The sequence below is a fragment of the Pseudorca crassidens genome, chromosome 9 (assembly GCF_039906515.1).
Source record: "Pseudorca crassidens isolate mPseCra1 chromosome 9, mPseCra1.hap1, whole genome shotgun sequence".
Taxonomy (NCBI): Eukaryota; Metazoa; Chordata; class Mammalia; order Artiodactyla; family Delphinidae; genus Pseudorca; species Pseudorca crassidens.
The window spans coordinates 86,009,498-86,022,926 of record NC_090304.1 but is presented as its reverse complement, the minus strand read 5'-3'; the positions used below and the strand labels follow the sequence as shown (position 1 = coordinate 86,022,926).

The window sequence follows — 13,429 nt, the reverse complement described above, 5'->3', positions numbered from 1 at the left end:
TATTTATTTCTCACAGTTCTGGAGACTGGAAGTCCAAGATCAAAGTGCCAGCAGATCTGATGTCTGATGAGAGCCCACTTTCTGGTTTGTGGACTGATGCATTCTCATTGTATCCTCACATGGCAGAAAGCAAAGAGAGAGGAAGCAAGCTATCCCCTCTCTCTTCTTATAAGCGCACTAATCCCATCATGAGGACTCCACCCTTATGACCTAATTAGCTCTCAAAGGCTCCATCTCCAAATACCATCACATTAGGGATGAGGGTTTCAACATATTAATTTGGGGGGGTGGGGTGGGGACAAACTTTCAGTCCATAGCAGGCAGGGAGAGGAAAAATTCTCCCCTGACATAATAAGGCCAAAGTTAGAAGAAATATAAATTTCTTATTTGGAGGGATAAGAAATCATCCTTGTGGTGGTAAGGCATGTTTGACTTCAAATAGTTGAGGACAAAATTAACCAGACTGTAAAAATCCCTCTTTTATGCATAGAACCACAGTTTACCCTATCCCAACCACTGCTTTGCCTACCCCACACCAGCCTCTTGTGGAGCCATTCCACTTGCTGAGATCAAAGTTGTCTCTTTTAAGCCAAGTTCTCTCTGTAGAGCTGTGTGGAAGAAGCCACACTAAACTTTACTGTGATAACCAACACCTTAACATTTCTTAGACACAAGAAAAGAAGAAGACTGGAGTTTGTTTATTCTATGGGAAGAAATAGCAAATCCTGGAAGTGTGCACGGGGAGGGTAGGGGGTGGCTTATGTAGAGGGAGTTATATGCAGCCAGAAGTGAGGAAAGAAAGTTAGAAAAGAAGAAATATTTTCATGAGCTACCTGTTTTGTTTCACCCCAAACTAGGTGTACTTCAATACAATTTGATGCTAACCACCCAGATTCAGCATCAGATCCCACAGGTGTAGGGCTCACTGTTCCACAAGACTGCCTTTACAGACATCAGGCAAAAGTGAGGTCCCCAGGCTACCCACACTTCTGACCAACTGGCTGCAAATTCAGGGGTTCCCATGACCCCTCTCAGGTTCAATAATTCTCTAAAACAACTCAGAGAACCCAGGAAAATGCTATACTTAACTACTACAGTTTCATTTTAAAGGATACCCATAGGGCATGGTCTAGAAAGGAGCACAAAGCTTTCATGCCCTCTCTCTGGGAGGCCAGGGCATGTCACCCTCATCATTGTGCTACTAATCAGGAAGCTACACTGAGCTTTGGTGTCCAGAGTTTGGGGGGGAGTCTCATTATGTAGGCATGGTCAGTGGACTAAACCACTGACCATGTGATTGAACTCAATATCCAGCCTCCTTCCCCTCCCAGGAGTTTGGACAGCTAAAGTCCCAATCCTCTAATCATGTGCTTGGTCTTTTTGGTGACCAGTCCCATTCTGAAGCTACCTAAGAGTCCCACCATTAATACCTCATTAGAGACTTCTTTCTATCACTCAGGAAATTCTAAGGTTTTCGAAACTCTCTACCAGGAACCAGAGACAAAGATCAGGTATATTTTTAATAATATCACAACACCTCTGAGAGCCTTGGAACTGAGGACTACCTAAGTCACCAGACTTGATTCGAGGGAATGAAGTAGCAAGATCAACCTCACTCCAGAAGGTTTGGGACAAATACCTGAGTATTACAGTATGTGTTAACCAAATCCCATATACTTTAGTTCATAGTATATGATAAGGGGATATTTTAAACAGGCACAGTGTAGTCTCTCTCTGATTTCTAAGGGTTTTTATCCATATCTTTAATGTGAGCTAGTGGACAACAAGAAGTAACATGCTTCAGATGACAGTGAACCAGCTAAAGGAATATAAGAGCTGTTTCCCCTTCATACCCCACCCCACCCCCATTCTTTCTCCTTACCAAAGAGTAACAAGAACCTTCTGCCACCACCTATGTCACTGGTACCACTAGCACCGCAGCTATGGAACAAGCACTTGTCACCTACATGGGCTGAATAAGTCCTCCAAGAAAAATGACTTGTCTTCTGCCCATGGAGGAATTCCTAAAGAATCAGACTTTGAAGGCTAGCAGGATTTGATTGCAGGACTTCGACAGAACTGGGAGAAAACAGAGACTCCACTCTTGGAGGGCACACACAAAGTAGTGTGTGCATCGGGACCCAGGAGGAGCAGTGACCCCATATGTGACTAAACCAGACCTACCTGCTGGTGTTGGAGGGTCTCCTGCAGAGGCGGCGTGTGGCTCTGTCTCACCGTGAGGACAGGAACACTGGCAGTGGAAGTTCTAGGAAGTACTCCTTGGCATGAGCCCTCCCAGAGTCTGCCATTAGCCCCACCAAAGAGCCCAGGTAGGCTCCAGTGTTGGGTTGATTCAGGCCAAACAACCAACAGGGAGGGAACCCAGCCCCACCCGTCAGCAGACAAGCATATTAAAGTTTTACTGAGCTCTGCCCACCAGAGCAACACCCACTCTACCCACCACCAGTCCCTCCCATCAGGACACTTGCACAAGCCTTTTAGATAGCCTCATCCACCAGAGAGCAGACAGCAGAAGCAAGAAGAACTATAATCCTGCAGCCTGTGGAACAAATACCACATTCACAGAAGGATAGACAAGATGAAAAGGCAGAGAGCTATGTACCAGATGAAAGAACAAGATAAAACCCCAGAAAAACAACTAAATGCAGTAGAGACAGGCAACCTTCCAGAAAAAGAATTCAGAATAATGACAGTGAAGATGATCCAGGACCTTGGAAAAAGAATGGAGGCAAAGATTGAGAAGATGCAAGAAATGTTTAACAAAGACCTAGAAGAATTAAAGAACAAACAAACAGAGATAAACAATACAATAACTGAAATGAAAAAAACACTAGAAGGAATCAATAGCAGAATAACTGAGGCAGAAGAATGGATAAGTAACCTGGACGACAGAATGGTGGAATTCACTGCTGTAGAACAGAAAAAAGAAAAAAGAATGAAAAGATATGAAGACAGCCTAAGAGACCTCTGGGACAACATTAAAAGGCAACAACATTCGCATTATAGGGGTCCCAGAAGAAGAGAGAGAGAAAGGACCCGAGAAAATATTTGAAGATATTATAGTCGAAAATTTCCCTAACATAGGAAAGGAAATAGCCACGCAAGTGCAGGAAGTGCACAGAGTCCCATACAGGATAAACCCAAGGAGAAACACACGGAGACACATAGTAATCAAATTGGCAAAAATTAAAGACAAAGAAAAATTATTGAAAGCAGCAAGGGAAAATAGACAAATAACATACAAGGGAACTCCCATAAGGTGAACAGCTGATTTCTCAGCAGAAACTCTACAAGCCAGAAGGGAGTGGCAGGATATACTTAAAGTGATGAAAGGGAAAAACCTAAAACCAAGATTACTCTACCCGACAAGGATCTCATTCAGATTCGATGGGAAATCAAAAGCTTTACAGACAAGCAAAAGCTAAGAGAATTCAGCACCACCAAACCAACTCTACAACAAATGCTACAGGAACTTCTCTAAGTGGGAAACACAAAAGAAGAAAAGGGCCTACAAAACCAAACCCAAAACAATTAAGCAAATGGTAACAGGAACATACATATCGATAATTACCTTAAATGTGAATGGATTAAATGCTCCAACCAACAGAAACAGGCTTGCTGAATGCATACAAAAACAAGACCTACATATATGCTGTCTACAAGAGACCCACTTCAGAACTAGGGACACATACAGACTGGAAGTGAGGGGATGGAAAAAGATATTCCATGCAAATGAAATCAAAAGAAAGCTGGAGTAGCAATACTCATATCAGATAAAATAGACTTTAAAATAAAGAATGTTACAAGAGACAAGGATGGACACTACATAATGATCAAGGGATCAATCCAAGAAGAAGATATAACAGTTATAAATATATATGCACCCAACATAGGAGCACCTCAATACATAAGGCAACTGCTAACAGCTATAAAAGAGGAAATCGACAGTAACACAATAATAGTGGGGGACTTTAACACCTCACTTACGCCAATGGACAGATCATCCAAACAGAAAATTAGTAAGGAAACACTAGCTTTAAATGACACAATAGACCACATAGATTTAATAGATATTTATAGGACATTCCATCCAAAAACAGCAGATTACACTTTCCTCTCAAGTGCACACAGAACATTCTCCAGGATAGACCACATCGTGGGTCACAAATCAAGCCTCAGTAAATTTAAGAAAATTGAAATCATATCAAGCATCTTTTCTGACCACAACGCTATGAGATTAGAAATAAATTACAGGGAAAAAAACATAAAAAACACAAACACATGGAGGCTAAACAATACATTACTAAATAACCAAGAGATCACTGAAGAAATCAAAGAGGAAATCAAAAAATACCTAGAGACAAATGACAATGAAAACACGATGATCCAAAACCTATGGGATGCAGCAAAAGTAGTTCTAAGAGGGAAGTTTATAACTATACAAGCCTACCTCAAGTAACAAGAAATATCTCAAATAAACAATCTAACATTACACCTAAAGGAACTAGAGAAAGAAGAACAAACAAAACCCAAAGTTAACAGAAGGAAAGAAATCATAAAGATCAGAGCAGAAATAAAAAAAATAGAAACAAAGAAAAGAATAGCAAAGATCAATAAAACTAAAAGCTGGTTATTTCAGAAGATAAACAAAATTGAGAAACCATTAGCCAGACTCATCAAGAAACGGAGAGGACTCAAATCAATAAAAGTAGAAACGAAAGAGGAGAAGTTACAACAGACACCGCAGAAATACCAAGCATCCTAAGAGACCACTACAAGCAACTCTTTGCCAATAAAATGGACAACCTGGAAGAAATGGACAAATTCTTAGAAAGGTATAACCTTCCAAGACTGAACCAGGAAGAAATAGAAAATATGAACAGACCAATCACAAGTAATGAAATTGAAACTGTGATTAAAAATCTTCCAACAAACAAAAGTCCAGGATCAGGTGGCTTCACAGGTGAATTCTATCAAACATTTAAAGAAGAGCTAACACCCATCCTTCTCAAACTCTTCTAAAAAACTGCAGAGAAAGGAACACTCCCAAACTCATTCTACGAGGCCACCATCGCCCTGATACCAAAACCAGACAAAGATACTACAAAAAAAAGAATATTACAGACCAATATCACTGATGAATATAGATGCAAAAATTCTGAACAAAATACTAGCAAACAGAATCCAACAACACATTAAAAGGATCATACACCATTATCAAGTGGGATTTATCCCAAGGATTCAAGGATTCTTCAATATACGCAAATCCATCAATGTGATACACCATATTAACAAACTGAAGAAGGAAAACCATATGATCATCTCAATAGATGCAGAAAAATCTTTTTACAAAATTCAACACCCAATTTATGATTAAAAAACTCTCCAGAAAGTGGGCATAGAGGGAACCTACCTCAATATAATAAAGGCCATATATGACAAACCCACAGCAAACATCATTCTCAATGGTGAAAAACTGAAAGCATTTCCTCTAAGATCAGGAACAAGACAAGGATGTCAACTCTCACCACTATTATTCAACATAGTTTTGGAAGTCCTAGTCATGGCAATCAGAGAAGAAAAAGGAATAAAAGGAATACAAATTGGAAAAGAAGAAGTAAAAGCGTCACTGTTTGCAGATGACATGATACTATATATAGAGAATCCTAAAGATGGTACCAAAACACTACTAGAGCTAATCAGTGAATTTGGTAAGGTTGCAGGATACAAAATTAATGCATAGAAATCTCTTGCATTCCTATATACTAATGATGAAAAATCTGAAAGAGAAATTAAGGAAACACTCCCATTTACCACTGCAACAAAAAGAATAAAATACCTAGGAATAAACCTACCTAAGGAGACAAATGACCTGTATGCAGAAAACTATAAGACACTAATGAAAGAAATTAAAGATGATACCAACAGATGGAGATATATACCATGTTCCTGGATTGGAAGAATCAATATTTTGAAAATGACTATACTACCCAATGCAATCTACAGATTCAATGCAATCCCTATCAAATTATCAATGGCATTTTTTAACAGAACTAGAACAAAAATCCTTAAAATTTGTATGGAGAGACAAAAGACCCTGAATAGCCAAAGCACTCTTGAGGGAAAACAGCAGAGCTGGAGGAATCAGACTCCCTGACTTCAGACTATACTACAAAGCTACAGTCATCAAGACAATATGGTACTGGCACAAAAACAGAAATATAGATCAATGGAACAACATAGAAAGCCCAGAGATAAACCCACGCACCTATGGTCAACTAATCTATGACAAAGGAGGCAAGGATATACAATGGAGAAATGACAGTCTCTTCAATAAGTGGTACTGGGAAAACTGGACAGCTACATTTAAAAGAATGAAATTAGAACACTCCCTAACACCATACACAAAAATAAACTCAAAATGGATTAGAGGCCTAAATGTAAGACTGGACACTATGAAACTCTTAGAGGAAAACATAGGAAGGACACTCTTTGACATAAATCACAGCAAGATCTTTTTTGATCCACCTCCTAGAGTAATAGAAATAAAAACAAAAATAAACAAATGGGACCTAATGAAACTTCAAAGCTTTTGCACAGCAAAGGAAATCATAAACAAGATGAAAAGAATGGGAGAAAAGAAAAGAAAAGGTTTTCAAAACAAATCAACAGACAAAGGATTAATCTCCAAAATATATAAACAGCTCATGCAGCTCAATATTAAAAAAACAAACAACCCAATCCAAAAATGGGCAGAAGACCTAAATAGACATTTCTCCAAAGAAGACATACAGATGGCCAAGAAGCATATGAAAAGCTGCTCAACGTCACTAATTATTAGAGAAATGCAAATCAAAACTACAATGAGGTATCACCTCACACCAGTTAGAATGGGCATCATCAGAAAATCTACAAACAACAAATGCTGGAAAGGGTGGGGAGAAATGGGAACCCTCTTGCACTGTTGGTGGGAATGTAAATTGAAACAGCCACTATGGAGAACAGTATGGAGGTTCCTTAAAAAACTAAAAATAGAATTACTGTATGACCCAGTAATCCCACTACTGGGCATATACCCAGAGAAAACCATAATTCAAAAAGACACATGCACCCCAATGTTCATTGCAGCACTATTTACAATAGCCAGGTCATGTAAGCAACCTAAATGCCCATCAACAGATGAATGGGTAAAGAAGATGTGGTACATACATACAATGGAATATTACTTAGCCATAAAAAGGAATGAAATTGGGTCATCTGTAGAGACGTGGATGGATCTAGAGACTGTCATACAGAGTGAAGTAAGTTAGAAAGAGTAAAACAAATATCGTATACTAACGCATATATGTGGAACGTAGAAAAATTGTACAGATGAACCAGTTTGCAGGGCAGAAAGTGAGACACAGATGTAGGGAAGAAACGTATGGACACCAAGGAGGAAAGTGGCAGGGGGGTGGTGGTGGTGGTGTGATAAATTGGGAGATTGGGATTGACATGTATACACTGATATGCATAAAATGGATGACTAATAAAAATATATATATCCCCTTCTCTTATACCAATTCAATTTTTTTCCTTATCTCTTGTCTTTACATTGCTTATAAATCTTTGCCTCCTAACTGGAAAGCAAGAATATTAATTTCGTTAATATAATAGTACATACTGTATAATAATAAGAAAAAGGAGAGAGGAAAAAAAAAAGATGAGGAGAATAAGGAAGGATATGGTGAACAGAGGGAAGGAAGGAAAGAAAGGTTTTTATAAAACCACCCAGAAGTTCCTCTGAGTTCTGTTTCCTAGTAAATTGTCCTAGATTGAAGCAGGTGCATATTAATAAATAAATAGAAAAACTGATGGTTTTAAGTCTTAATGATCCTTTGTGACTACTTTAAACATACTTTTTCTTTTAAAAAATTGAAATATTTTTACATGTATTAGAGCAATAGAAAAAGGTCTGAGCCTATTATTAAGGAATTACTGAATTGTTCTGGATCAGGTTAAAGGTAAAATAATATTAATACATGCTCAAATAGTAAACATTATAATCTTTTTTTCTTTTTTTAAGTGATTCAGACTGGCACTCCATTAAAAATATGTAGGGCTTATTTTTAAAGTAACATATAAACAAAAAGTACAAATATACATAATGTTTCCATGACTATATTTTTACAGTTTATTATTCATAGCTACTGTGTATTAATGTATCAAGTAACTACATGAAAGGGAACTAAAGCTCACATCTGCTTATTCTGATTTGTGAAAATAATTTTAAAGAACTCTGGAAACTCAGTGAGTCAATGAATTAGCCTACAGGGAATTTCTTCTGTACAATTCTGTATTATGTAGGGAACATTTTCTTCAGCTGTTTTTTTTCCCCTAGACGTTAATCTTCCTTACAAACTAATTGTATTACTTGCATGAGCATAGGAGGAAAATAGCAGAACCGGGCAGTTTCTGAGCAAGATTATTTGACATTGCAATAAGTGACAAACTAAAACAGGTCCAAGTGTGAGACATCTGGAATTCAAGCAAATCAAACTTGCTTTAGACCTGCATATTTGTATAATTTAAAGTTATCTAGGAATTCATTTACGAGGTCATCTGTTTTCACTTAAAAATTGGTTTAGGCTTTACCAGCTAAATAGCTTAAATTTAGAAGTAGCATTGGACTGCAGTCACGTGTCACTTATTTTTTGATCCTACACAGGATGTCTCAAAAAGCTAGAAGGGTCAGTTCTTTTATTTACAAACGAATAAATTAATTCAGTAGAAAGGATTTCACCACACTTCTCCAATATCTTTAAAGTCCTTGGTTGAAGCAACCGGGCGTTATAAAATATTGAGCCCAGCTTCGCAGAAAGTCCCTTCGGTTTCTCTCCCGTCCCAAACCCTTTGCCTCAAAGCCACTGACAGCCGCTGTGAGAGCTTCTAAGAAGTCCAAGCACGTTCACATTCCCCGATTTTTGATCTCCGCGACTCGCAAAGGTCGGGGACGCACCAAGGCCCGGAGCCGAGGGGCGGGGCCCAGAGGCGGGACGAACGGGGCCAAGCCCTGCCTAAGAAAGCGGAACTAGATTTACGTCATTTCTGTCTGCGGCGTTACCTGGGGCACAAGTGGAGCTCAGGCAGGCGGCGATTGGCAGGTGAAGGGAATGGTGTCTCCTCCCCCTTAGCCGGTACTGCTCCCACTCGGCTTGCCTCTGGGGCCGCTGGGTCTGAACCTCCTCTGGTTCAGTGTGTTGACGGCCCCAGGTCCTTGAGGTCCCCGCCCTATCCAGCCCTCTTAATTAAGTTTCGTTTCTCTGAAACCCCCATTGGGCATCTAGCCTCTCGTTTAAAATCTTGGCCAGGATTAACCCCTTCTCCCGTGTTTCCGTGTTTCCTCTCCTTGCCCTCGGTGAACTCGCGTTCCTCTGGTTGAAAAGAGCTCCCGGCCCATCCTTCGCGCTCTCAGTGCCCCACTCACCGCGCAGATACTGTCTAGTCCACCTTCAGGCCGAGCGGGAAATACGGGAAATACTTAACCTACCTCACGTGTTTTTCTGGACTTTTTTTCTGTTCGATTCATGAAATGGTTTTCTGTCTTTTCATTTCATTATTTAGAGATGGAAAGGGCAAAATCGTTTTTAAGGAGGAGGCTAAGCAGTTTTTTTTTTTTTTACCTCTTCCGCTCTTGGTATAAAGGACCACAGAAGAAAAGGAAAAGCGAAATTACAAAACTGATAAAGATCGCGAAACATTTGTTTATTCAATAAAACAGTAGGGGAAACAAAATGGGAAGCATAGGTTCTAATCCCAGCAAATTAATTTTAATTCTATTTTCAAACTTTTAAAGAAGTAAATGGAACTTAGATTTCAAAGACTTAACCTTGTAATCTTTTTCTCATGAAGCCTGAATAGATCAGCGGAGCCATGATCTATTATAATAAGTTTTTGAATTGGGATAGATAAAAATCTTATCTCTGAATCTGCAAGTGGAACCCAGATGTAAAATCCTCATGACCTGAACAGTGGCTTGATAGTACTTTTTAGTATCTTAGAATTTCTGAAGTGTTTTCACATTAATTTATTTGGAGCCTCATAATAACCATATGACATCAGTATTGTTTTTTATTTAAGGCCAGCAACTGTCCTTACCCCCTTTTCTTCTCTGGACCTTGTCCTTTTAAACTACTCGAAAGACTTCACCCTTCATAGCTAACAACATCTTAATGTGCCTTAATGTCTCCCATATTTTAAAAAATTTCTTGAATCCATTCCCACCTTCCAGCAAATACCCCTTATCTCTGCTCCCTGACAGCACTCCAAAGAATCATTTACATATTCACTGTCTCAGCGTTCCCACTTCCTCGACACAGGCTTTCTTCCTTGCTGCTCCAATAAGCAACTTTAGTTGGCCAAATCTAATTATTTATCCTCCATTTACTTGACTCTCCACAATTGAGCACTTCTCTTTCTTGAAATGTGTGGAACTTTATCATTCCTCAGTAATGTGATTCATTTCTGAGTCAGGTAATAATTTTGAATACTGAAAAATATTTCATCACTATTTTGTGCTATTCATAGTGTAATGGTGACATGTGGAATTAGTCTGCAAGTTAACATTTTCAAATGCTACTATCTTAAATCTGGACAACCAGCAAAACAACAAGCCCTGATTTGTAACATTTGTCAATTTCTATAATATAAATACTCCCACACTGGCCAATTTCAAGCTACCAACATGCCTCAGGAACTGGAAAGGTATGTGTGGTCATGCACCATGATATAGTTTCCACCATACAGATACCAGGAGATAATATGCAGAGACCAGTAGTTCTCAACCTTGGGTGACTTTGTTCCCCAGGGGACATTTGGCAATGTCTGGAGATATTTTCGATTGTCACAACTGTGCTACTGCATCTGGTGAGTATAAGGCAGGGATTCTGCTAAACATCCTATTGTGCACAGAACAACCCTCACAACAAAGAACCCAGCCCAGAACGTCAATGGGTCACTGTTGAGGAACCCTGCAATAAAAATAAATAACCGCAAGAAAATAAATAGTAGTAAAAAATAGTGTAAGAGAGGAAAAATTTTTTTCTGTACTCTCAGGTTTGGTGCTTGGAGCCTGCAAATTAAACCGACAAAATACAGATTAACAGGAGAAAAGACATACAAATTTTATTTGATGTTAATATTTTAATTTTACATATATACAGGAAAGGAAGTGAAAACCCAAAGGGGTGCTTAGCCCTTGGAGCTTGTATATTATTTTAACAAAGTTGATAAATTTGTGAAGTGACAAGACAAAGGGAAAGAGATTTGGGTTTTTAGAGGTGGTAAATTGTGGGAGGGTAAATATTTGGGGAAAGCTCATGGAGGGTAAGGGTTATTTAAGTAAGGCTGGTTTGTGCAGACCCATCTCAGTGCCAGTGATAATGGTTATTTTGTCTCCAGTGATAATGGTTATTTTTCTCCTCCTGGTATGGGAGAGAAGAGGAGGAACACCTTCACACAGGGAAATGTATGTCCTGCTTTTAGGCAGATAAAAGGAGGATAGAGAGCTTTTCCTACATATGCTATTTCTCAATTGCCTTAAGCTCAAAATAATCCTTATGCCAAAGTAGCATATTTTGGGGTGGTATATTCTGATCCCCTTCAATAGTAAAGTAATTAGTAAGTGATGAGTTTTGAGTGTGTATTACCTTTATTTTATTTAATTGTAAGCTTAAATAATTTAATTTTAAAATAATGACTGTTTAAAAACTAACTCACAAAATTCTCAAAAATTTAAAATTTGGCTCTACTGAACTAAAGTCAGCTTAGTACATTGCCAAACCATGCCAGTCAATTTCCCATATAATTATAGTCGCTCCTGCCTATTTCTTTTACCTTACCTCCCACTCTTCTGTCTCTTCTCTGCGCTCCAATGGCACAGTTTTCTTCCTTTCTACCACTTCAACACACCAAGCTCCTTATCTCAAGACATTTTTATCTTTTGTTCCCTGTGCCTGCAACCCTCTTCTACCATTTTCCCATGGTTCTCTCTTTGCATCATGAAAAGTAGTGTCTCCTAATTAGAGAGGCCTTCCTTGGCTGTTTGTACTAAAATACCCCTTGGTCATTCTTTATCCCTACTCTTTTATCTTCATTGCACATGCACTTCTTTTGGTTTCTACAGCCATATTTTAAATAACATGTTATTCTACTTATTCTTGATTTCTTTTTTTTCTTATTTTTTAAATTAATTTTTTTTGAAGTATAGTTGATTTACAATGTTGTGTTAGTTTCTGCTAATAAAGTGAATCAAAGTGAATCAGTTATACATATACATATATCCACTCTTTTAGATTCTTTTCCCATATACATCATTACAGAGTACTGAGTAGAGTTCCCTTTGCTATACAATAGGTTCTTGCTAGTTATCTATTTTATATATAGTAGTGTGTCTTGATTTCTTTTAGATTTGGCTGTTTTCTGGTAGCCTCTTAAAATATAAAATGAGAATTTAGCTCTCTTACACCAACCATATGTACATATACACACTGATCCTCTACCCTCATCTTCCTAATTTAAAAAAAAAAATCATGTCATAACGCTAAGTAGGTTCCAAAAATTTAATTGCATTCAATATAAGGATGAGTTATTACAAAGCCCAGTTGACCCTGAACAACGTGGGATTAGGGTTGCTGACCACCCCCTGCAGTTGAAAATTCGAATACAACTTTTAACTCTCCCAAAACTTAACTACAGTAACCTTACTGATAACATAAACAGATGATTAACACATATTTTGTATGTTATATGTATTATATACTGTATTCTTATAATAAAGTAAGCTAGAGAAAAGAATGTTATTAAGAAAATCATAAGGAAGAGAAAATACATTTATAGTACTATACTTTATTTGTTGGTGCCATGAGTTTACATCATCTGTTTACATGATGAATTGTCCTTCTGTCATACCTTCAACATTATTGTCTTATATGGTACAAAGCCCCATAGACATTTTATGTATTACTAACACTAGACATCAAAAATGAAGATAATGTGAAAAAAATCATATTAATCTACAGGTATAATGATTCATACATTGATAATGAAGGGGCAGAAATATGATTGCTTTATGGTAGCCTAGTGCAATTGATACGATTGCTTCACAGTAGCCTGGCCTATATACTAATGAAAGAATTATAAAATTTTTATGTTGTACAGTGCTAGTCATATTCATAGTACAGCACTGGAAACATTGTTAACATTTTTAAACCACTTACCTGTGATGATAGACATATTCAGTTTCTCCAATTACAGGGAGAATGAGGCACACTGTAATGGTTACTAGATTTTCACGTGAAGACACTCACACACATACATAACAGATAAGTTTATTAACTATACAGCATGATTATTATTTACTATTTATTAA

At 38.0% G+C, this 13,429-nt stretch overlaps 1 protein-coding gene across 1 annotated transcript in view; it reads left to right on the top strand.

Annotated features, from left to right (window-relative positions):
- Positions 1-9,068: 9,068 nt before the first annotated feature.
- Positions 9,069-13,429, top strand: part of C9H11orf65 (chromosome 9 C11orf65 homolog) — a 123,196-nt gene continuing 118,835 nt past the window's right edge. The window contains 1 exon segment of the mRNA XM_067750954.1: positions 9,069-9,164. The gene's annotated coding sequence lies outside the window, so the exon portion shown is untranslated.